Consider the following 27,557-nt stretch of genomic DNA (forward strand, 5'->3'; position numbering starts at 1 on the left):
ACAGAAGAGCAACCACTTTTAACACTAGAAGGACTGCACCCATCATTTTAACAGGTATTCTACTTCTGTAGACTTATTTCTCCTAAATGGTTTCTTCTACTGGTTCCATGTTCTATGCTTTTCATAAATATTTTTTAGGTAGGCGCCTGCAAAGAATTTACCCATTAGGACCATTCTGAAAAGTGTCCCAAACATGTTCTACTACAAGGACCAAAGTCTGTCATTTTGACAGGTACCAAAATGTGACTAATAGCTTTCAGACATATCCAAAGCTATTGTTGTTTACCACCCTAATTTGATTATTGTCTTCTGCAGACCCATTGTCGATAAGCTTTGTTGCTCAAATGGCGCAGTTTGTGGTGTCCACATTTCAGTTGTTTCGTAATTGTGGTTCAAAGATGCGGTTTCTCTGATGAAGAAATTTTAAAATATTTGATGTCAGTGTCAGATGGTGAAGTCAAAGGAGAAGATCCTCATGATGTTTGTGAAGCTGATGAATTACAAGAAGATGACGCTGTAAGCGCTATTGATGGTGAGGAATATATCCCTCCCATCAATGAAATCAGACAGCAATGTGGCAACTACTGGACAAGAGCAAGCCAAGAAATTGCAAACCAATCTTGCTTTACCTATAGCAGATACGTTTGTATAGGCATTCTATTATTATTTTATATTTTATCGCAACTGATATTTCAGCAAGCATTATAAATGTTTTCTATTTTGCTGTATTACAATTTGAAATTCATTGTTTTTGTTACTGAATTTTTGTATTATATACTGTATGTTAAAGTACATCAAACAACAGTGTGTGTGCTAACCTCCAGCTAACAGCTCTAAAGGCGTTCATTGCAGAGTGAAAGGAAAAATTCAGATGGAAGGAAATCCTTCCATTGGGAGTAGTGAGGCAGCTAATGATGGAACAACATGGATTGTTACACCTACGAAAGCTGTTACTGGTAGACGTGCGCAGCAGAACATCTTGAAGGTAGCACCAGGACCTACAGGCTATGTGAAGAAGTTTGTCAGGAAAGGTATATAGTCTAGTGCATGGAGACTGCTAACTTATGACAGCATGCTTCAAAATATAAAGAAGTGTACAAAAAATAGAGCACACTAAGTACTGTGTGATGATGATTGGACCATTAGCGTCGATGCAATAGAAGCCGCAATATCACTTATGTATTGACGAGGCTTATACGTAGCAAAAACGTTTCCGTTGAAGCTGTTATGGTTGAATACATGGGGACCAACATTTTTCAGAACGCAATGAGCAGAAATAAGTTCACCAAAATTTTGCAGTTTATGCGATTTGACGAAGAGCGCCCATTCACATAGACTGTGTGGAATCCTTTCACTGCCAATTCCTTGTTGTGTTAGATTCTACGAGTCTGTGGATGAGCAACTATTTCCATTCACTAGATACTCTTTCATACAATACATCAGCAATAAACCAGACAAATTTGGAATAAAGTTTTGGCTTGCAGTTGATAAGAATTCTAAGTATCTGGTGAATGGGTTTCCTTACCTAGGCAAAAATGAGCAGTGATCCACAGGTGTTCCACTTGCAGAGCATGTTGTAACATGTCTCATGCAGCCCTTTGTTTCCGCAGGAAGAAACATAAACTGCGACGATTTTTTCACAACGAAATGCCTTGCAGAAAATTTGAAATGTAAGAGTAAAAGCATTGTAGGCACAGTGAAGAAATCTAGAAGGGAAATACCTCACTCAGCAAAATCTGCTGTAGCACCTTTGCACACAATTATTTGTGGATGGTGACAGCCTCGACGTGGCCCACTCCCCTAGTAGTGTTTGGATGTGATGATGAGAATGAATGGAGGAGCAGTTGAACGGAATGGACAGTGTCTTGAAAGGAGGATATAAGATGAACATCGACAAAAGCAAAATGAGGATAATGGAATGTATTTGAATTAAGTCGGGTGATGCTGAGGGAATTATATTAGGAAATGAGACACTTAAAGCAGTAAAGGAGTTTTGCTATTTGGGGAGCAAAATAACTGATGATGGTCAAAGTAGAGAATATATAAAATGTAGACTGGCAATGGCAAGGAAAGCATTTCTGAAGAAGAGAAATTTGTTAACATCGAGTATAGATTTAAGTGTCAGGAAGTCATTTCTGAAAGTATTTGTATGGAGTGTAGCCATGTATAGAAGTGAAACATGGACCATAAATAGTTTGGACAAGAAGAGAATAGAAGCTTTCAAAACGTGGTGCTACAGAAGAATGCTGAAGATTAGATGGGTAGATCACATATCTAATGAGGAATTATTGAATAGGATTGGGGAGAAGAAAAGTTTGTGGCACAACTTGACCAGAAGAAGGGATCGGTTGGTAGGACATGTTCTGAGGCATCAAGGGATCAGCAATTTAGTATTGGAGGGCAGCGTGGAGGGTAAAAATTGTAGAGGGAGACCAACAGATGAATACACTAAGCAGATTCAGAAGGATGTAGGCTGCAGTAAGTACTGGGAGATGAAGCAACTTGCACAGGATAGGGTAGCATGGAGAGCTGCATCAAACCAGTCTCAGGACTGAAGACCACAACAACAACAACAACGAGGAGAAGATGAACGAAACACGAAGCAATGTCACTCCCAAGGGATGGCCGGATGTACTCATACCTCCCGGCCCTGCCAGAAGCAGTACTCATAGGCTAGCAGAATGCAGTCCATCAAAAAACCAAAAATTAGGCATGTTCTAAGAATATGCCAAGCCAACATTGAAGGCTATAGCACAGCCAAAGTTGATATCCTCCCCAAAATTATGAAAGAAAATGAAGTAGACGTACTGGAACTTCAAGAAACACATACCGAAGAGAGTTCAACTTACTAACTTAAAGTGCAAGGATTTACCACAGTTGCCTCCAAAGGCCTTGAAAAGCACGGAAAAGAGCTATTGCTTAATACTACAGAGCTTCCCATGCCCACTGACTTTGCCATAGGGATGAAAGTAAATGACTCACGATAGTCAACGTGTACAATCCTCCAACCAAAAACTGGGCACCTTCTGTTCTTTCTGATGTAAGCCACACAGCAGTGTACATTGGGGATTTCAATTTTCACCATTTCAGAGGAAGTACCATTCCTGTGATGACCAAGGTCTCCCGCTAGCAGATTGGGCTCGTGTCAACAATATCCATCTCATATACGATGCTAAGGACAAGGTCCCATTTACGTCGAATGTGTGGAAAACTTCAACTTCACCAGATCTCTTGTTTTTTGATGACCAGTAACGATGGGATCCCAGTGCAAGCAAAGTGAACTGTTTTGACACACCTGCCAAAAAGCCCATACTCACCAGTCATTGTGGAGACTGACCTGCAGGTACCAGCCATAGACAGCCCACCAATCCCCCACTGGAACCTTAGTAAGGCACCATGGGACAAATTCCAATTTCACGTGGAAGAAACTGTGACCAGAATTCCTCCAATTCCGATAAACTATGAACGGTTTACTAAACTGCTTCTGTGAGCAGCCCAAGAAACTATCCCACATGGAGCTAGAAGAGAATACATACCAGGCTTTACCAAACAATGTGAATATCTTCTTCAGGAATACAACAACACTGCAGACAACATACTGCAGACTCACTCACCAAGCGTCTTGATGAAGAAAGAAGGAAACGTTGGCATTAATTAGTTGAGCAGCTTGACTTCACCCATTTCAGCCATAAAAGTTGGGGCCTTCTCAGAAAATTATGGGATGCTGTACATCACTGTGCCTAACAGATTGCTGTTAACCATAACAAAATAAGCTCAGTTATACTTGAAAACTCCAAGATCCACATCCCTACACAACAGAAGGACTTTAAAAAAACTCATGGCTGAAGCACTGAAGAACTGCACAGAACAGTCAGACATTGTGAGCACTGTCTCTGAAGAAGAGTTGATAACTGCAATAAATGACATCAAATCAAGGAAAGCAGCCAGACCTGATGGAATCCTACTGGGGTTTCTAAAGAATCTATGTCCAAGAGTACGCACATGACTGCAAATTTTTCTCTGCCATACTTGAGACTGGAAACATCCCAAACAAATGGAAGGAGCCAAAGATAATAGCTATCTTGAAGCCTGGAAAGGATGAGAGAGTTCCCAAGAGCTACAGGCCTATCTCTCTGCTGTGTGTGATGCACAAACTTCTCGAGAAAATTCACCTAAGGAGAGTGACCCACCTAATAGATGCAGTAATACCAGTGGAACAAGCTGGTTTCAGGTCAAAGAGGAGCTGCTGTGATCTAGTCCTGGCACTAACCATGCATATTGAATGTTGTTTTCAGAACAAGAAAAAGACCGGTGCTGTATTTATAAATCTCTCAGCTGCATATGACATAGTATGGCTTAAAGGATTACTGTATAAGCTTACTACAGTAGTCAAATGTAAGAAGTCATTAAAGCTCTTTTATAATATGCTATCCTCAAGGGAGTACAAAGGACATCTTCACGGAAAGACAAACAAAGCCCGAATCCTCAATAATGGGCTGTCACAAGGCTCTGTGCTAGTTCCTTTACTGTTTAATTTGTGCATCTCTGATATGCCGGAACTCAAATCACGGAAGTTTGCATATGCCGATGATCTGGCTATTTCATTGCAAGATGAGTCATTCGAACAATTGGAGTCAGGCCTAAATTCTGACTTGGTGCAGTTTCATAACTACTACAGGACCTGGCATCTGAACCTTAATTCGTCAAAAACAGTAAGCACAGTGATGCACCTGAATAACAAACAAGCAGACAGGAAGCTGCACTTGAATATAGCAGTTCAGAATATGTCTATGATAGAGCACCAAAATACTTGGGCGTTAAACTGGACCACAGCCTTACATTCAAAGAACACCTGCAGGATGTCAGCCAAAAACTCAGAGGCAGAGTCAATATCTTTCAGAAACTCGCAGGCTCTACCTGGGGAAGTAATGCTGCAACACTTCACATTTCCTCCTTGGCTCTAGTCTATAGCATTGCAGAATACTGTGTGCCTTATGGGCCAACAGTTCGCACATCAATGAAGTAGATGTTCTCCTAAATGACACCTTGCAAACAATAACTGGAACAGTGAGACCTACCGCAACACCATGGCTCTCTGTGCTGGCATACATTGAACCTCCCTCACTCCACAGACAACACCCACTCCAAAGAGAAATTGCTGCTGACACCACACACCCAATACACGCTGATCTGCATCGCCCAATATGATTTAAGTCACGAAATCCCTTCTGGACCCACTCATTGAACAGTCAGGGATGGCAGAATGGAAACACCTATGGCAACAAGCAAATGTTAACAGTGTACACTCATTAAGAACCCGGCTGATCATCTTCCTGGCCTCAACATCCATTGAAGAACCTGGATGGCGCTAAATAGAATGAGAACTGGTGTTGGATGGTGCAACGAGCTGATGACCAAGTGGGGCTACGTGGATGATCCTCACTGTGACTGTGGCAAAATACAGACAATGCAGCATGTAATCAAGTGTGAAATTCATGGTTTTCCGGACGGTTCACTAGAGGATCTGCATAGACTCACAGACTGGGCCATTTCTTGGTTTTGTTCAAATGGCTCTGAGCACTGTGGGACTTACCATCTATGGTCATCAGTCTCTTGGTTTTGTAATTTAAATGTTTCTGTGTACTTGTTAATTTTTTTTTCACAGATTACAATATGTATACACTATAGGTTTATAAGTACTGTAATACAGATAACTAAATTTATAATGAATAATATTTTGTTGCATTTGCATGTTAATTAAGTTTCCCATGCTGAATGTGTATAGTATTGTAAGGCATCTGGCATATCGAACACAAAATAAAAATAATATCTAACATGGCTATTCTTTATAAGTCAGGTGGCATGACTCTAACATGATATGAGGGGGAAAAAGAAGAACATGTGCTTATTTTGAGTTCAATGCATGACACAGTAACTATCAATGAACGCATCCTAAAAAGCTACCGGAGTCAGTGGCATACTATAATAACACCAAGTATGGTGTTGACGTAATTGATCAAACGGCTCAGCTTTACACTGTGAAGTATGGATGCCGCAGATGGCCCATGCACATTTTTTTCAATGTCTTGGAATTAGCAGCTATAAATGCTTGGGTACTCTTTAAGGAAGTAACAGAAGAAAAAGTAAGTAGACATCAATTTATATACAAATTGGCAGAAGAGTTGGCTTCAGCATATAAGGCCACAAGGGTACAAAATACATACCTGTGTGAGGTGTCATGAAGCAGCAGGTGGTTTTGAGTGAGTAAAAGCAGGGTTATAAATGTTTTCTGTAGAACATATTGTGCTTTTCAGATATTTGTATTAAAACACATGGTTTTCTTTTCTGTGGAAAGTTATCCATTCCACATTTTGTTACATAACGTTTTATAAATTATGGAGTGCAAACAACAGTCGTCCTTTCTTTTTTTTTTGCAGGTTTTATTTGGCAAATCCAGATTTTGGCTAGTGCCTAGCGATTTTCAATGTACTATTTTCTAGTCTCAGTGCATGTCAGTTCCCTGTTGTTTGGGCATAAGTCACAGGTCTTTGAATACTAGTAGTGTTCAAAGAACTGTGACTGACACCTAAACAACAGGGAACTGACATGCATTGAGACTAGAAAATAGTACATTGATAATGGCTAGGCGCTAAACGAAATCTGGATTTGCCAAATAACACCAAAAAAAAAGAAAAAAAGAAAGATGACTGATTGCTGCGCTCTATAATTTATAAATCAGATCACAGTCACTGAGTGCACCCACGTTCCTAAAGGCAAGTAACCTGACATAATGTTTTGATTACTTTTAGGTATAAAATGGAAATGTAATTCTACAGAAAAAAATGAAACTCTATCCTTGTCTGAAATAAATTGATGTATGTTAAAATGTGTTTACTTTTTCAAAAACAGCAAATGAAACTGTATCCGTCAAAATGATGGGTTGGTCCTTCTAGATTGATCAAAATCCCCAGTCCACCTAGTGCTAACCCATAACCTTGGACTTGAGGTATATCCTACCCCAGCCTCGCACACATACTCCACTAAAATTGCTTTATCCATCACCCAATAGAGCAGTGCATCCCATTACCTTTCTATAAGTTCATTGTTAACTGTTGTGAGTGATATCTATATTCTTGCAAGAGAGAAATGACAAATTATATTGCTATGATTATGGTCTAGGGTAGAATGTAAAACATATTCTGGGTCGGATCCCTATTTTAGAATTGTGTTTTTTTTCTTTTAAATGACTGTGGTTGATGCTGATTGGTGATCCAAAATTGGGTGACTGGGTATAGGATACTATAGGTGCAAAAGGAATTGAATTTAGTGACAATGCTCGTAACTGAGATCCAGGTTTGGTATGTGATTTTGCTTGTAATATAGAAAGTGAAGGTGATAACAGTGATGGTGCAGATGAGGGTCCACCAAAGAAAATGCTTTTTCTGTGAATGTAGAACATAATGCAGCAATTGAAAATAATGAATGTACACTGTATTACTATGGAAATAAGGATCATAAATGGTGTAAAAGTGAGTCAGAGACAAACATCTGAACAAGGAGACACAATATTATTATAGTACACATTTGCAAGGGACAGCTGGTACAGGGTAAAGGCTTTCTTCATATAGCACAAAGAAAGGTGCTTGGAAGTAATTTTCACAAATGAAATACTAGCACAGATAGTGGTGCATACCAACAGTAAGTTGTAACAAGTGAAAGGCAGAATAAAGCAGCCAAACCAGACTGAACATTGAGAACTAAACCTTGAAGAATTGAAAGCATATATATATGACTTTTATTCTTTTCACCTATGTTTAAATTCAGCGATCATAGTTTAGAGACAATATTTGGAACAGGTGACACAGGTTGGGAGATATTAAAGTGTACATTGTCCTAAAACTGTATAAGTGTAATTTTAGCTTGCCTTTGTTTTGATGATGCCAGTATTAGGGCTACAAGGAAACCATTTCCATGTCCCTAAAAGGAATAAATCTGTAATTTTGGTTTCCTCTATGCATCATGCAGCTCAAATATCAGAATACACAAAAAGTATTTTTTTTCATTTTTATAGTAGTACCAAGGGCAGAGTGTACAGCATATTCCACTAACTGCAGTACTCACAGATGGCCTCTTGCAGTTTTCTACTTCCTATTGATTTCTCTCATGAATTCATCAATAATTTATTTAGCCATTACTTCACATAAGAAGAAAGCTTGACCGGACTTCATTAAGTTGCTAGCAAAGCAGTTAACGGAATCACATCTTACTAGAAGGATGTTCAGTAACCATGTTCCATGGCAGATTTGAGTAAGTATATATGGTATGCTGAATAAAAGTCTTTCAGTGATACATCAGGAAGATTATGTAAAATATGTAAGATGTTCCAAGTGTCCTCATAGCAATGACAAGAAAAAAATCAGAATTGTCCTACACATACATGGAGACCATAGATATTATGTTTGTTAAAACTGCCTGAATTTGGTCTAAAAAATCTGGAACATTTTGTAACAATGGTGTTGTTATTTTGGTCAAATATTATTCTGTTTGTTCCTATTTTGCATCCAACAACCCCCCCCCCCCCACACACACACACATACACACACGACTGCCTTGATAACTTCAGTTCAGACACACAACATGGTCTGAGACTCTTGCAGGAATACGGGACTCGTTGCAAGCAAATAGGTAAATGGACAGTGGGTGTGCCTAGCATGTGACAAGGTGAGAATGTGGGTTGGAAGGGAATTGTGTCTGGATGGTGAAGGAGTTAAGGCAACTGCTCCCATTAAATTGGAGATCTGGATTAGAGTCCTGCTCTGGCACAAATTTTCAACTTCCACATCAAATAATTTTGATGTCTGACTGTGACTGGTGTCAGTCTTTCCCCTTGACATAGGATAATTGTATTGAATAATTTGTCAAATTTACAATATGCTAGAAAAGATTTCGACAGAGAGACACATTCAGTTTACAGAAGATAATAAAAGGTTATGTGAGACCACTCAAGAAGAACCTGAAGTCATTGAGGGTGGAATTCCTATTCAAAAAGGAATCCTGAATCAAGCAGGAGAGGGGGAAATTAAATCACTTGAAGAAAAATTAAATTCTGAAATCAACTGTACTAAATAGAATGTCAATATAGGTGGCATAGAATCCATGGTTGAAATAGGAAGAAGCCTATGAGACCAGGTGAAAATCAGTGAAGCATATTAGATATGCAAACATTAATATAAACTCTGCATGTGTGACACAGTGTTATGAACCTCTGTCTCTATCAAGATGTAATGTACTGTGACAACTCCGAAAATTGGGAACAGACTACGCAAAAAGAAATGCATCCATTCAATCTTAATTAAACTTGGATGCTAACTGAAGCTCCAAAAACTCAGGATACACTGAGAGTTATTGAGTATTCAAAGTGAAGAGGAAAACAGATGTAACTATAACATTTAAAGCCTGATTTGTTGTTAGAGGATTTTGAGAGAGGCTTTGCATGAAACTTTCAGTCCACCAGTAAGATCTGACTCCGTGAGAATAATCTCATCTGTCACACAATTCAAAACCATGGACATGAGAGAGTTTGATGTTAAAATTGCATTTTTAATACAGTAATGTCATTGGAAATGCAGTAATGTCATTGGCTACCCCCATGAACCATGGACCTTGCCGTTGGTGGGGAGGCTTGCGTGCCTCAGCGATACAGATGGCCATACCATAGGTGCAACCACAACGGAGGGGTATCTGTTGAGAGGCCAGACAAACGTGTGGTTCCTGAAGAGGGGCAGCAGCCTTTTCAGTAGTTGCAAGGGCAACAGTCTGGATGATTGACTTATCTGGCCCTGTAACACTAACCAAAATGGCCTTGCTGCTGTGGTACTGCGAACGGCTGAAAGCAAGGGGAAACTACAGCCGTAATTTTTCCTGAGGGCATGCGGCTTTACTGGATGGTTAATGATGATGGCGTCCTCTTGGGTAAAATATTCCGGAGATAAAATAGTCCCCCATTCGGATCTCTGGGTGGGGACTACTCAAGAGGATGCCGTTATCAGGAGAAAGAAAACTGGCATTCTACGGATCGGAGTGTGTAATGTCAGATCCCTTAATCGGGAAGGTAGGTTAGAAACTTTAAAAAGGGAAATGGATATGTTGAAGTTAGATATAGTGGGAATTAGTGAAGTTCGGTGGCAGGAGGAGCAAGACTTTTGGTCGGGTGAATACAAGGTTATAAATACAAAATCAAATAGGGGTAATGCAGGAGTAGGTTTAATAATGAATAAAAAAAATAGGAGTGCGGGTAAGCTACTGCAAACAGCATAGTGAACGCATTATTGTGGCCAAGATAGACATAAAGCCCATGCCTACTACAGTAGTACAAGTTTATATGCCCACTAGCTCTGCAGATGATGAAGAAATTGATGAAATGTATGATGAGATAAAAGAAATTATTCAGGTAGTGAAGGGAGACGAAAATTTACTAGTCATGGGTGACTGGAATTCGAGAGTAGGAAAAGGGAGAGAAGGAAACATAGTGGGTGAATATGGATTGGGGGAGAAAAATGAAACAGGAAGCCGTCTTGTAGAATTTTGCACAGAGCATAACTTAATCATAGCTAACACTTGGTTCAAGAATTATAAAAAAAGGTTGTATACATGGAAGAATCCTGGAGATACTAGAAGGTATCAGATAGATTATATAATGCTAAGATAGAGATTTAGGAACCAGGTTTTAAATTGTCAGACATTTCCAGGGGCAGATGTGGACTCTGACCACAATCTATTGGTTATGAACTGCAGATTAAAACTGAAGAAACTGCAAAAAGGTGGGAATCTAAGGAGATGGGACCTGGATAAACTGACTAAACCAGAGATTGTACAGAGTTTCAGGGAGAGGGTAAGGGAACAATTGACAAGAATGCGGTAAAGAAATACAGTAGAAGAAGAATGGGTAGCTCTGAGGGATGAAGTAGTGAAGGCAGCAGAGGATCAAGTAGGTAAAAAGACGAAGGCTAGTAGAAATCCTTGGGTAACAGAAGAAATATTGAATTTAATTGATGAAAGGAGAAAATATAAAAACAAAGTAAATGAAGCAGGCAAAAGGGAATACAAACGTCTCAAAAATGAGATCGACAGGAAGTGCAAAATGGCTAAGCAGGGATGGCTAGAGGACAAATGTAAGGATGTAGAGGCTTATCTCACTAGGGGTAAGATAGATACTGCCAACAGTAAAATCAAAGAGACCTTTGGAGAAAAGAGAGCTACTTGTATGAATATCAAGAGCTCAGATGGAAACCCAGTTCTAAGCAAAGAAGGGAAAGCAGAAAGGTGGAAGGAGTATATAGAGGGTCTATACAAGGGTGATGTACTTGAGGACAATATTATGGAAATGGAAGAGGATGTAGATGAAGATGAAAAATGGAGATACAATACTGCGTGAAGAGTTTGACAGAGCATTGAAAGACCTGAGTTGAAACAAGGCCCCAGGAGTAGACAACATTCCATTGGAACTACTGACGGCCTTGGGAGAGCCAGTCCTGACAAAACTCTACCATCTGGTGAGCAAGATGTATGAGACAGGCGAAATACCCTCAGACTTCAAGAAGAATATAATAATTCCAATCCCAAGGAAAGCAGGTGTTGACAGATGTGAAAATTACCGAACTATTAGTTTAATAAGTCACAGCTGCAAAATACTAATGTGAATTCTTTACAGACGAATGGAAAAACTGGTAGAAGCCGGCCTCGGCGAAGATCAGTTTGGATTCTGCAGAAATGTTGGAACATGTGAGGCAATACTGACCCTACGACTTAGCTTAGAAAATAGATTAAGGAAAGACAAACCTACATTTCTAGCATTTGTGGACTTAGAGAAAGCTTTTGCCAATGTTGACTGGAATACTCTCTTTCAAATTCTAAAGGTGGCAGGGGTAAAATACAGGGAGCGAGAGGCTATTTACAATTTGTACAGAAACCAGATGGCAGTTATAAGAGTCGAGGGGCATGAAAGGGAAGCAGCGGTTGGGTAGGGGGTGAGACAGGGTTATAGCCTGTCCCCGATGTTATTCAATCTGTATATTGAGCAAGCAGTAAAGGGAAAAAAAGAAAAATTTGGAGTAGGTATTAAAATCCATGGAGAAGAAATAAAAACATTGAGGTTCGCCGATGACATTGTAATTCTGTCAGAGACTGCAAAGGACTTGGAAGAGCAGTTGAATGTAATGGACAGTGTCTTGAAAGGAGGATATAAGGTGAACCTCAACAAAAGCAAAACGAGGATAATGGAATGTAGTCGAAGTAGAGAGGATATAAAATGTAGACTGTCAATGGCAAGGAAAGCGTTTCGGAAGAAGAGAAATTTGTTAACATCGAGTATAGATTTAAGTGTCAGGAAGTCATTTCTGAAAGTATTTGTATGGAGTGTAGCCATGTATGGAAGTGAAACATGGACCATAAATAGTTTGGACAAGAAGAGAATAGAAGCTTTCGAAATGTGGTGCTACAGAAGAATGCTGAAGATTAGATGTGTAGATCACAAACCTAATGAGGAGGTATTGAATGGAATTGGGGAGAAGAGGAGTTTGCGGCACAACCTGACAAGAAGAAGGGACCGGTTGGTAGGACATGTTCTGAGGCATCAAGGGATCACAAATTTAGCATTGGAGGGCAGCGTGGAGGGTAAAAATCGTAGAGGGAGACCAAGAGATGAATACACTAAGCAGATTCAGAAGGATGTAGGTTGCAGTAAGTACTGGGAGATGAAGAAGCTTGCACAGGATAGAGTAGCATGGAGAGCTGCATCAAACCAGTCTCAGGACTGAAGACAACAACAACAACAATGTCAATGGATAGATAAAAAAATCTATTCACCAAGAGGTGGAAGGAGACCACACACATAAAAGGTATTACATATGCAAGTTTTGGAACCTGTGGTTCCTTCTTCTGGTCGATGGGTTGTAGAGAAACAAGGAGTGGTGAAGGAAAGGGACTGGTGAGTTGCAGAAACATTACCCAGAAATCCGGGTCAGGGGAGATTTCTGGACAGGACAAGAAGGAAAGACTGGTTGCTGGGTACTGCACCAGGTGAGATTTGAAAACCTGAGAGCTTAAAGGTGAAGACAGGGTAATATGCAACACACAGATTACTTCTAAAACATTGTGAATGAGTAAATGAGAGCATAAAGCTAAGTGCATTGTTTGCATTAGAGGTGGGAAGAGGACAGCAAACAATAGAAAGATGTAGAAAACTAAAACAGAGTGAAGAAAGGAATAGTTACTGTGAAGAAATGCTGAGACCAAATAAATTAACATAAACTAAGGTCAGGTTGGTGGAAAAAGTCAAGGAAATGTTTTAGTGCCAGTTGCCACCTGCAGAGTTCAGAGAAACTGGTGTCTGGGGGAAGAATGCATAGTGAAACAGCACCAGTGTCACAACTGTCATGTTGCAGCGCATGCTCTGCAACAGGATATTTTGTGTTGCCAGCATACACCCTCTTCCAACACCTATTCATCCTAGCTGATAAATTGGCAGTAGTCATGTTGATGTAAAAGGCTGAACAGTTTTACATAACAGCTGGTCTATGACGTGTCATTCTACAGGTGGCTCTCCCTTTGACAGTATATGTTTGGCCATTTACAGGGCTGGTATAGGTGGAATAGGAGGGTGCATAAGGCAAGTCTTGCAGTGGGGTGGTGACAGGGGTAGGAGCCATAGGATAGGGAGATGGGTGCAGAAGGAGCATAGGGTCTGACAAGGATATTGTGGAGATTGGGAGAGTGACAAAAAGCTATTCTAGGTGCGGGCAAAATTTCAGACAGATTGGACCTCATTTCAGGGAATGGTTTTAGGAAGTCATGGCCTTGTCAAAGTAGCTGATTAATACATTCAAGACCAGGATAATACTGAATGACAAGTGGTGTACTCCATGTTGTTTTTTTGGAGAGAACAGCAGTAACAGGACTGGATGTGATGGCCCATGGAAATATGCTTTTGAACTAGGCTGGTGGGTAATTACTCCAGCAAAGGCTGAGGTGAAATGGTGGTGTATTGGTGAAACTGATACCAAACCTGAGAGCTTTGAGGATGGTATCAAAAAGGTATGCAAATTGAAGAAAAGTATATATGGACTCACACAAGCATCTTGACCACAGGTGACCTGCGGACCGGATCCAGCTTGCGATTTGTTTCAATCTGGCCCACAGATGAAATTCATGTGGGAGAGAGCGAGGTCCTTATCCAATTGTATTCTGCCCATGATGCAGTTTCAGATATGTTTGGCTCAGATCATATTTGCATCTTATGACACAGACAAGTGAAAGTCACTCCATGCACACACAGTGCCATTTTTACACTGCTAGATTTGAAGAATACTTGAATGACCTGCCTGTGGCCAAAATTCACAAAGTTACTTCTAACTGCTCGTCAACTAGGGTTGCCTATCTCATTCTGTATTTTGTTTATCTATTTTTGCTTGTCTCAACATTAAAAAATAATTGTGTCTCCTGTGGATGAATTAGAACACTGAAATCATTGAAACTGAATGTAATTTATAATGCATTATCTGCAGTCAGTTGCTTTACAGGTGTCTATTTTTCCACGATGACCTATCAAGATGCCAGGCATCCTGTTGTTTCTGTACTAACAGATTTGCAGAATTTGGCAATGGACATTTTTAAGACAGCTATTGTAAAAAAACTGCAAGTACAGAAACAAAGTTTATGATGCATAAATAAATGTAAACAGCTGAAATGGGGTGAACATAAATGAATATACTCTCAAAAACGTGTTTTGAGGCTAATTTGTTGACATAGAGTGTCGCCAAAGGGGTGCCATTTGTGTTGGTGCATTTGTCCATCACAGACACTACTTGCCTATGAGCCCTACTGTTGAGCCACACGATTAGGTGGCCCATGAACTTCTGTAAGTATGTGACTCCAGACCTCAGGTCACCAAAGTTTGCCTACGCCTCATCTAGACTACAGAATCAACAATTCATCAGTGGGCTAAACAAGTTTGGCTTGACAGCAACAGATCCAAGTCCCTATGTTTTTGTAAATGACAAGGGTGTACCATCCTAGCTATTCACGCTGATGATGGCCTAATTATATTGCAGTGTAGAGAAGTCATCAATCTGTTGCTGAATGATTTGCAGCAAAAATTTGGTGTAACTCAGTTTGTAGATAGAGTAGTTTCAAGAAGGCTCAATTTCCTAAATCAAGGGGCATATGTGGGGGCTACAGTGGATTGGTACAACATGGAGAATGCCAATGCTGTGGCAATACCTGCTGACCACGGTCAAGTGTACTATGAGCAGGGACTCTGTTCCAGTATTATCAATGCTTCATACCATCAAACTGTTGAAAGCTTGCTCTTTCTATCAGTGGAAACCAGACCTGATGTCACTTTTACACTGCACAGCATAGTCAGCACAAAAAAGAGAGAGAGAGAGAACCAAAAAAGACTCATTGGAATGCTGTGAAGAGAAGTACTTAAAAGGAACAGTCTTATAGCTCATATTATCCAAGAAGTTGGGATACTTATTTGTCTGTTTTTAGTGAACTCAGACCATGAAGGAAATGTTCTTCTTGAAAATAAACAACTCTTTTTAACTCATTGCAGCCACCATCACCTGGAACTCTCAGAGGCAGAAGGTGGCACACTTGTCAACAACAGAAGCAGAATATCTAGCTTCCTGTCAAGCTGCAAAAGAAATCATATGGATCCAGTCAATTTTGCTAAATATTATGAGGCTAAAAGAAATAACTAGCACCTTGTACATGAACTATAAAAATGCCATCCAGTTAATCAAGAACCCTAAGTGTCAAAAGTGAACAAAACATATGAATGTGAAGTATCATTTTATACAAAAAGAAATTCAGCTTGAGTATTTTCGACCTCGAACATGTCCGTTCAGCAAAAGCAGATATTCTCACCAAGCCACTCATTAAAAGCAACTTTTATAAAATAAGACAGCTAATTTCTGTTGTCAACCATGAAGATCATAGAGATTAAAGACAGTCAATGCATTACATATTTATTAATTGAAGTGGGAGTGCTGTAATAATCAGTTAAAATGTTTTGTTTTATTTGTTTCTTTGATAGTCATAAACAGTGTTGTACTTTTACATATGTATTTGCTGTACTTTCCAATCGTTTGTACCATCAGAGACTTATACAGTGAGCTTACTGATAAAAAGTTTGCCTTCTTCTTGTGATGTATGGCTGTGTGTGTTATATATTGTATTTTTTTGTACCCATTTAGTGTCATTATCCTACAGTGAGAATCGGTGGTGTTTTACTGTGACTTCTTTATCAAAATGTAATTTGAAGAAGCACATACAGTACATGTATAAGTGGAAAACTCAGCTCAGACCTAAATGTGCAGCACAAACTCAGCTAAATGAAAGACAAATATATTATGAAAATGATGTACTATGCATTGATCCACTGAATGTTAAGTTGTAGCATAGTTTTGTGGGGAGGCTCCTCCAAAACAGATATCAATAGAGTATTCAAATTACAAAAAAAAGAGCAATAAGAATGACAGCCAACTTAAATGGAGCGAATCATGTAAGCCAGCACTTAAAGCTCTTACAATACTAACACTATGCAACATATACAAGGGACATTCATAAATAATGCACAGGTTGGGATTACTGTGGATTGTTTAATACAAAAATAATGAAAATTACATCAGTTGTAGTTGGGAGCTTGAGGAAGATGTATATGTTTTTGTTTTATCGCTGTGTACTCTTAACATAAAATTGGTGAGAGCTAGAAATGGACTATTGAAACCACAGATCAGGCATCAAGACCAAACCTTTACACTGCAAAAACCCGACAGATATCCTTAGCGCATAAAGTGAAGTTTGTGGTGAATTTACAATGGACCATAGCAAAGTTTCACGTTGGGTTAATCATTTTCATGGTAGTTGTATGAATGCAGACAATAATCCAAGTTCTGGAAGGCCAAAAAAATCATCAGATGAACAAACTTTAAGACTAGCGACAAATGCTCCTGAAGAAGATTGCAGTGTGACCTGTGAGGAACTATCTGTGGGAATTCCCCCAACATCAGAATCCCATAGACTGACAAATCATTTGAAGAAGAGAAAAATTTCTGCAAGATGGGTCCTACACAGTTTGACTGCTAAAGAGAAGCAGAACCGTCTGGACATCACAACCTTGTCGCTTACAGAATATTGTCTCAATTGTGTGACTGGAGTCATGCTTTCCTGTCAAAGAGCATGGAAAGTCATTGAGTAAAACAGAAGTGATTTCTGGTGTTCCCCAAGGTAGTGTTATAGCCCTCTGCTGTTCCTTATCTATATAAATGATTTAGGAGGCAATATGAGCAGCCGTCTCAGGTTGTTTGCAGATGATGCTGTCATTTATCATGTAGTAAAGTCATTATAGGATTAAACCAAATTGCAAAAGATTTAGAAAAGATACTTCTGTGGTGTGAATATTGGCAATTAATTGACCCTAAATAATGAAAAGTGTGAAGTCATCCACATGAATGCTAAAAGTAATCCATTAAACTTCAGTTACATGATAAATCATTGAAATCTAAAGGCCATGAATTCTACTAAATACCTAGGAATTACAATTAAGAACAACTTAAACTGGAAAGAACACATAGAAAATGTTGTGGGGAAGGCAAACCAAAGACTGCATTGTACTGGCAGAACACGTAGATGATGCAACAGATCTGCTAAAGAGGCTGCCTGCACTATGCTTGTCCATTCTCTTTTAGAGTACTGCTGTGAGGTGTGGGATCCTTACCAGATAGGATTAATGAAGAACATCAACAAAGTTCAAGGAAGAGCAGCACATTTTGCATTATCGAGAAATAGGGGAGAGAGAATCACTGTCATGATAGACGTTTTGGGATTGACATCATTAAAACACAGGTATTTTTTGCTGTGGCAGAATCTTCTCATGAAGTTTCTATCATCAGTTTTCTCCTCCAAATGTGAAAATATTTTGTTGGTGCCAATCTACATAGGGAGAAATGACCGTCACAATAAAATAAGGAAAAACAGACCTTGCATGGAAAGATATACGTGTTCATTGTTGCTGTGCGCTGTTCAAAGTTGGAATAATAGAGAATTATTGTGAAGGTGGTTTGATGAACCCTCTGCTAGGGAGTTAAGTGTGATTTGCTGAGTATCCATGTAGATGTAGATGAAAGTCATTATAGGTAGGTCCAAATGCCCTAAAAACCTCCCTTTAATCTTGACAGAGATAAGCAATAAAAATATTTTCAAAAAGTATCTGAAAACTTTTTTGACAGAAAACAGTTTTATGTTAACTACAGTTTAAGACAAGCAGCAATGCAATCACTGTGAAAAAAGAAAGAGATGTAACTTACATGTACAAGTACATACAGTGTAAATCATCTTGTTGTTCTTGAATCTTTGTTCCACATCTACACGGTGTTGGGTGCTAGAGTTGGCATTGTTAGTTTAAGGAGTAGCCGGACAACCTTCTTTTTTGTGTATTTGTAACTTTAATTTTGAATAGAACAAGTGCAACAGCTACCTTTGCGGCTATGAAGTAAAAAGTGCACTGTTTTGCTTTCCGTGTTTGCTGTTTGTAGCTTATGTAACAGTGAAAAAAGATGGTTTTAGAAATATAAATGGAATAAAAGAAAAAACTGTAAAGTAATTGGAGCCAAAGAATCACATTGATAATGTAGTTTCAGGGACCGTAAGTATTAATGAGGAACTTAGTGAGGTATACAAACTTTCATTCACTGAGCATAATATAAAGTTAAAAAACAATCACAAAGATTTCGCTCAGAATAATAGCCTGCATTTTCTTCTGTGGAAACTTTGAAACTTTGTTATGCAGACACGATGAAAAGATGATTCAGTAAACCATGGTGATTCAGGCTTCAGGTACCACTTAGAAACCATCCAGTCTTCAAATGTGTTTCTAAGATTATTCAGATTGAGGTACTTGACTCCCAGCTACATATATACCATAAGGACATAAGGATGGAAATTATAAAGCTGTCACAGCTGATGACATAACAGGTGTTTTGGAATACATTCAAATGGTCCTCGATTCTATGATATGCGTTAAATGAAGAAATATTTCAGCATTTTTAGAATTCTTTGTTCCCAAAAATCAAACTGTGTATAGCACATTAAAGCAAATTTTAGAATAATTGGACATAATCCTTCAATTAAATGGACTGAAACTAATGGTTTAGACACTTGATGGTGCAAATGTCATGAAAGGCATAAGATCAGGACTTCAAGCAAAAATAAAAGTTATTTATAGTAGTGCATATTTCATTTGGTTTATGCACATCAACTTACACTGAGGTGACAAAGTCATGGGATAACGATATGCTCATACAGATGGTGATAGTATCATGTACACAAGGTATAAAAGGGCAGTGCATTGGAGGAGCTGTCGTTTGTACTCAGGCAATTCATGTGTAATGTTTTCCAATGTGATTATCGCGCATGATGGGAATTAACATACTTTGCATGTGAAATGGTAGTTGGAGCTAGACACATGAGACATTCCATTTCACAAATCATGAGGGAATTCAATATTCTGAGATCCACAGTGTTAAAGACTGTGCCAAGAAAACCACATTTCAGGCATTGCCTCTCATCACGGACAACACAGTGGCCAAAAGCCTTCACTTGATGAGTGAAATTAGTGGCCTTCGTGTACAGGTATCAATGCTAACAGATAAGCAACACTGTGTGAAATAAACACAGACATATGACAAATGTATCCATTAGGACAGAGTGGCAAAATCTGGCATTAATGAGCTATGGTAGTAGACAACTGATGCAAGTGCCTTTGCTAACAGAACATTGCCTGCAGCACCTCTCCTGGACTTGTAACCATATCAGTTGGACCCTAGATGACTGGGCTGGTCAGATGAGTCCCAATTTCAGTTAGTGACACAGGCCCCATGAACCCAAGTTGTCAACAAGGCACCATGCAAGCTGGTGATGCCTCCATAATGGTGTAAGCTGTTTTTATATGGAATGGACTGTGTCCTCTGATCCAACTGAAATGCTCAGTGACTGGAAATGGTTACGCTGAGCTAGTTAAATATCATTTGCAACCATTCATGGACTTCATGTTATGGGTGACAATGCGACCTCTCACCGGACCACAGTGGGTTTGAAGAATATTATGGACAATTCAAGAAAATTATTTGGCCACACAGATTGCTGACATGAATCCCATCAAACATTTATGGGACATAACAACAGGTCAGTTCAGGCACAAAATCCTGCATCGGCAACACTTTCGCAATTATGGATGGCTATAGAGGCAGCATGGGTCAGTATTTCTGCAGGGGACTTCCAGTGACTTGTTGAGTCCATGACAAGTCATGTTGCTGCACTACACTGGGCAAAAGAAGGGCCAACATGATATTAGGAGGTATTCTATGACTTTTGTCACCTCAGTGTAATTTAATAATGAGAAACACAGCAAGTATTACACAAAATGCAGCAATATTTTTCTCTCAAATTCTAGCTATTCCAACATTTTTCTTAAGATCACTGCAACATGTGTCCATTCTCGAGTAGCATATAGGCGTCTGCAGAAAATTTTTCAAGAGAAGGCAGGATTCCAAACTGCCATTTTTGATCAAACTAATTCAGTGAGTTTGAAAATGCACCATGTTCTAATCTCACAATAAGTAGACAAAAGTTATTGTATCTCAAAAGATTATAGTATGGCACTGTAAGCAGTCAGAATGTGAAATGTTTCCTTTTTTGACATCAGTATGCTGATTTTCAATTTAATTATAACCACCCGGTATATCTTTTTGTGTTATTAGTATGAATCTGGATGCCACCTTTTTTTATTTAACAATATGAAATTACATGCTACTATGATTATATTCAAGGCATCTGACGAGTAAGAAACAAATATTCACCAAAAAAACTTATTGGGTTTAAACTGAAATTAGAAACCTGAAAATGGGGAAAAAAGTCAGAATTGCTGGACAGCAACAAAATTAATATCCCTTGAAGTGACAAAGAGGATAAACTTTAAAAAAGGCGTATTTAATTTTGATCCCATCTATATCTACTTTGAGCAGTCTAGGGTTGCACCAAGGTAACCCTCGTCCCTCGAGTTTCTCACATTACTGTGCAGTTGCCAACTGGATGCAGAATTCATAGCTCTGTGACTGCATGAGGCACTGTGCAGCACTTATGGACTTTGAGAAGATCCTAATCCTGTAGAGTCCATTTTTTGACCTTGAAATTCCACATTTTCTTCCCTCTCTTCCAGCACAGAAAAGAGTATTTGATTTTATCGAATGACGTGTTTGTGTTTGTAGATTAAATATAAATGTATACACAGTGTAGCATACCTATGCTCTTACCATTGTACTACAATACATACCTCTGTCATTTAAAACAGAATATAGAATCAACAAGCCAACTTCAGTTTTCTTTGTTCACAGTCAAATGGTAAACTACTGTCACAATTCCACTGTGCAGAAAGGACACCCTTATGAGAGTCTGGAATGGATGACTTACACATATGTGGGTGCCATGTATATGATGTGTTGGAAACTGGCAGTTGAATCCTTTCCCAACCATGATAAGAGCTGGATGAAGAAATGATATAAAAAGATTGAAATAGTAATTTTGGCACTGTTCTGTAAAGGTTTAGATCCATCTTGACTGCAGAAAAGTTCCAGTACTGCAGTTGCACCAAAGAATCGGCATAATTTCCCATGAACAGAGTGACAACTAAGAAAACTCAAGATTTGTTGTTGTCGTTGTTTTTGTCTTCAGTCCAGAGACTGGTTTGATGCAGCTCTCCATGCTACTTTATCCTGTGCAAGCCTCTTCATCTCTGAGTAACTACAGCAACCTATGCCCTTCTGAATCTACATAGTGTATTCATCTCTTGGTCTCCCTCTACGATTTTTACTCTCCATGCTTCGTCCAATACTAAATTGGTTATCCCTTGATGCCTCAGAACGTGTCCTATCAACCGATTCCTTCTTCTACTCAAGCTGTGCCACAAATTACTCTTCTCCCGCATTCTTCTGTAGCAGCATGTCTCAAAAGCTTCTATTCTCTTCTTGTTTAAACTATCCATCATCCATGTTTCACTTCCATATATAGCTACAATCCGTACAGATACTTTCAGAAAGGACTTCCTGACACGTAAATCTATACTTGATATTAGCAAATTTCTCTTCTTTAGAAACCCTTTCCTTACCATAGCCAGTCTACATTTTATATCCTCTCTACTTCAACAATTATCAGTTATTTTGATTCCCAGATAGCAAGACTCATCTATTACTTCAAGTGTCTCATTTCCTAATCTAATTCCCTCATTGTCACCTGATTTAATTTGACTTCATTCCATTATCCTCATTTTGCTTTTGTTGGTGTTCATCTCATATCCTCCTTTTGAGACACAGCCCATTCCGTTTGACTGCTCTTCCAGGTCCTTTGCTGTCTCTGACAGAATTACAATGTCATCAGCAAACCTCAAAGTTTTTATTTCTTCTCCAAATTTTTCTTTTGATTCCTTTACTGCTTGCTCAATATACGGACTGAATAACACTGGAGATCACTGCTTCCCTTTTTTCCCTTCAACTCTTATAAGTGCCTTTTGGTTTCTGTACAAATTGTAAATAGCCTTTTGCTCCCTGTATTTTCCCCTGTCACCTTCAGAATTTGAAAGTGAGTATTCCAGTCAACACTACCAAATGCTTTCTCTAAGTCTACAAATGCTAGAAACATAGGTTTGCTTTTCCTTATCCTATCTTCTAAGATAAGTTGTAGGGTCAGTATTGCCTCACGTGTACCAACATTTCTACAGAATCCAAACTGATCTTTCCCGAGCTCTGCTTCTACCAGTTTTTCCATTTGTCTGTAAAGAATTCTTGTCAGTATTTTGCAACCATGACTTATTAAACTGATAGTTCTGTAATTTTCACGCCTGTAAGCACCTGCTTTCTTTGGGGTTGGAATTATCATATTTTTCTTAAAGTCTGAGGGTATATTGCCTCTCTCATACATCTTGCTCACCAAATGGAATGTTGTCTACTGACAGGGCCTTGTTTCGACAGGTCTTTCAGTGTTCTGTCAAATTCTTCATGCAGTATAATATCTTCCATTTCATCTTCATCTATGTCTTCTTCCATTTCCATAATACTGTCCTCAAATACATCACCCTTGTATAGACCCTTTATATACTCCGTCCACCTTTCAGCTTTCCCTTCTTTGCTTAGGACTGGTTTTCCATCTGAGCTCTTGGTATTCATACAGGTGGTTGTCTTTTCTCCAAAGGTCTCTTTAATTTTCCTGTAGGCAGCATCTATCTTACGCTAGTGATTAACGCTTCTACATCATTACATTTGTCCTCTAGTCCTCTAACCATCCCTCCTTACCCATTTTGCACTTCCTGTTGATCTCATTTTTTAGATGTTTGTATTCCTTTTCACCTGCTTCATTTACTGCATTTTTATATTTTCTCCTTTCATTACTTAAATTCAGTATCTCTTCTGTTACCCAAGGATTCCTACTAGCCCAAGTCTTTTTACCTACTTGATCCTCTGCCTCCTTCCCTATTTCACATCTCAAAGCTACCCATTCTTCATCTATTGTATTTCTTTCCCCTGCTCTTGTCAATCATTTCCTAATGCTCTCTCTGAAACTCTCAACAACCTTTGGTTATTTCAGTTTACCCAGGTCCCATCTTCTTAAATTCCTACCTTTTTGCAGTTTCTTCAGTTTTAATCTGCAGTTCATAACCAATAAATTGTGATCAGAGACCACATCTGCTCCTGAAAAGGTCTTACAATTTAAAATCTGGTTCCTAAATCTCTGCCTTACCATTATATTATCTATCTGAAACCTTCCAGTGTCTCCAGGCCTCTTCCACATATAAAACCTTTCATGATTCTTAAACCAAGTGTTAGCTATGATTAAGTTTTGTTCTGTTCAAAATTCTACTTGGCAGCTTCCTCCTTCATACTTTACCCCCAGTCCATAGTCACCTACTACTTTTCCTTCTCTTCCTTTTCCTACCATCAAATTCCAGTCCCACATGACTATTAAATTTTTGGCTCCCTTAACCATCTGAATAATTTCTTTTATCGCATCATACATTTCTTCAATCTCTTCATCATCTGTGGTACTAGTTGGCATAAAACTTGTACTACTGTGGTAGGTGTGGGCTTCCTGTCTGTCTTGGCTACAATAATGCATACATTTCGCTGTTCGTAGTAGCTTATCTGCATTCCTATTTTTTTATTCATTATTTAATCTACTCCTGCATTACCCATATTTGATTTTGTATTTATAACGCTGTATTCACTTGACCTGAAGTCTTGTTCCTCCTGCCACCGAACTACACTAATTTCCACTATATCTAACTTTAACTTACCCAAATGTGTTGGTGATGTTCAGTACCAAAGAAAGACCACCTGAAAAACTATCCACAGTGCTAGTCAACACTTAAGAAGTGGGGTCCCTCTCCCTATCCCTCACAAACACCAACCACAACAGCACCTTCAACAAACCCCCCTCATAGCCAACAAACCTTGCCTAGCCACCCTACTCAGTCTCCCAATCCCAGCACATACCCCACACAGACCAAATCTCAACTATAACCATGGTCAAATGCCACATACCACCAGTCCCAATTCAGTTCCAAAACTCTCATCCAGATCCCTCTCTCCTCCAGAGACATCAGTTCTATCAAAAGCTTTAACCTTTAGCCCCATGCCTAAATTCAACCGCACTGCCCTGGTTAAAGATCTCCTCTCATTCACCCGGAACCTCAACTGGAAATATCACTTCACCACCCAAAGACAGCCCCCAAATACTAGACCCAGTGTTGAAACCTGTCTAAAACAATTCTGACCGCCTTCTCAAAGGGATCCTCCTCTCCTCCCCCAAAACCATCCCTTGCAGACATTTCAGGAATTCCTCATATCCAGTGTTGCCTCCCAGTCCTTCTTGAAGAACATCCCAACAACCCCCAACATCACCCCAGCTGAATCCCGTGCCATTAAGGAGCTGAAAACAGACCCCTCTATTGTCATCCTCCCAGCGGATAAAGGCTCCACAACTGTGGTACTTGACCGTGTGGAGTATGTGGCAGAAGGACTGCGTCAACTCTCCGACACCTCAGCCTACAAAGCTGTTACCCAGGATCTCATTCCCTCCATCCAGACTGAGCTGCAGAAAATCCTAAAAATCCAAGGTCCCTCACAAGGCCTCACAATGGCTTCCATAGACCTACTCACTCCACCTGAGCCATGTACCCCTACCTTCTACCTATTACCCAAAATCCACAAAGAGAATCATCCTGGCTGTCCCATTGTGGCAGGCTTCAAAGCCCCAACAGAATGTATCTCAGCTCTGGTAGACCAACACCTCCAACCTATCACCCACAGACTCCCATCCTACATCAAAAACACAAACCACTTCCTAGAACCCCTCAAATCCACTCCCACTCCCCTGCCACCCGAAACCTTTCTTGTCACTATAGATGCTACATCCCTTTACACAAACATCCCTCATACCCATGGTCTCTCTGCCCTTGAACACTACCTCTCCCAATGCCCACCCGAAGATCTTCCAAAAACCTTGTTCCTTATCATACTCACCAACTTCATCCTCACCCATAATTACTTCACTTTTGAATTCCAGACCTACAAGCAAATCAGGGGAACAGCCATGGCAACCAGGATGGCTCCATCCTATGCCAACTGTTATGTCCTAGCCAGTAATGCCACCCGAGCCCGCTGCCAAAAGGTTGGCAGCATCAAAGTCCGGACGCCGTCCGCATAAGGAGCGCCAGCGAGACAGCAAATCGCCGCAAGTCTGCGCGCGCCACCGCTGGCTTCTGGGTTCTTAAGCGCTGGAGTCGCGAGCGCTAGGACAGTTCTGCATTCGCTGCTCAGTTGTGTACTCGCCACCGAATTGTGTACTTGCTAGTCAGTTGTGTGTTCATCGCAGCAGAGTTGTTGTTTGTCGTCAGCCGACGCTGACCTAGCCGCTCCGACTCGAGCTAGACAGATTTCTGTAGACACCGAGTTCCCTACTGTGTTTCTGTATCTTCATGAATAAAGATAAGTACCGACTTTTATTTAATCTGAGTGTTTTGGGCTTTCATCTTTCTGTTCACTGTTCCAGCGGACCGGTCGGCCCGCTATTAAAAGTGTGGCGGTGACTTCGTAAGCCATTTCTACAGCCAAGTGTTTGTCGCTACGAACACCGCCACAAAACTGGCGACGAGGACTTCCGAACTCGTGTGCAGGGCTGGTTCAACTTGTTCTTGTTATACTAATTATAGAGATAACATTTTGGGGGCTGGTTTAATTTGTGTTCACTATGTCTGCCGAATTACAACAGTTGATCTTGTTACAGAGTCAGCAAATACAAAGTCTGGTGGAAGCAATCGCCAAACAAGCGGCTAATCCTCCAACACAAAAGGAACAAGCACAGGCAGCACCACCGTTCCGGGCTTTTAATGAATCCAGAGAAGAATGGCGAGAATATTTCGCGCAGTTGCAGGCGCACATGTCAGTCTACAAAATCACAGGTACTGAGCGGCAGCTTTATTTAATTTCCACTGCAGGCGTGGAAGTCTATCGACTACTTTGTAAGTTGTTCCCGGAATCCCAGCCAGAAGCTTTAGACTATGACGTTGTTGTTAACAAGCTTGCTGAGTATTTCGAGTCGCGAGTTCATGTGGCAGCAGCCAGATTCAAGTTCTTCAGATTAAAGAAACTGCCACATCAATCTAATAAACAGTGGTTAACAGATTTACGGGGCCTCACCCGTCAGTGCCGATTTAATTGTGTGTGTGGAGCTTCCTACAGTGATGTCATGTTACGAGACGCTATTACTCAAAACATTGCAGATTCTCGTATTCGTGCTGCTATCTTAAAGTTGCCTGACCCGTCATTAGAGACTGTGATGAACATCATTGAAGCCCAAGATACTTTTGACTATGCTGAGTGTGAGTTAGATCAGCCATGTATTTCTCAAATTGCCTGTGCTAAGCAAGTTATGTCACGCCCGCGGCCCCACCGGCGCAGTCAGACTGTAAACACTAGCCGGCCGCGTCATGTTAAAAACATTCGTCAGCCACGTGTGCAAAATGATAAAGTTAAGTCTTGCCCTAAGTGTGTTCTTGCTCCTCCTCGTGAACGTTGCCCGTTACGAAACGCGGTTTGTCACTTTTGTCAAAGGACAGGACACATCCAGACTGTTTGTTTGCGTAAACGCAAGAACAATTCTAGTGCTGCCCAGCCCAAGGATATTCATGTTCTTCAAAGCCAGCCCGCCCAGAAGGTCGCGTTTAAAGACTCTTCCACGGTTCGTGTGGGTAATAAACTTGTTCGCAATAAGCCACCCACCCAGCCCTCTGCTATGCGACCCAAGCGTAATTCAAACGCTGTGAACAGTGATGTACAGACTGCAAGTGACGCGGGAGTTGTTGTTCCACCCGCCCAACCCACGAGTTGTAAGCAGCGAACACGCGCTAAACGCGCTGATTTTGTGTCTTCTGCCTCCACTGCACCGATCCA

At 40.0% G+C, this 27,557-nt stretch overlaps 1 pseudogene; it reads left to right on the forward strand.

Moving 5' to 3' along the window:
- Window positions 1–448: 448 nt before the first annotated feature.
- The window catches only part of LOC124788587, a 34,117-nt pseudogene continuing 7,008 nt past the window's right edge, over window positions 449–27,557 (forward strand).

The sequence above is a fragment of the Schistocerca piceifrons genome, chromosome 3 (genome assembly GCF_021461385.2).
Source record: "Schistocerca piceifrons isolate TAMUIC-IGC-003096 chromosome 3, iqSchPice1.1, whole genome shotgun sequence".
Lineage (NCBI taxonomy): Eukaryota > Metazoa > Arthropoda > Insecta > Orthoptera > Acrididae > Schistocerca > Schistocerca piceifrons.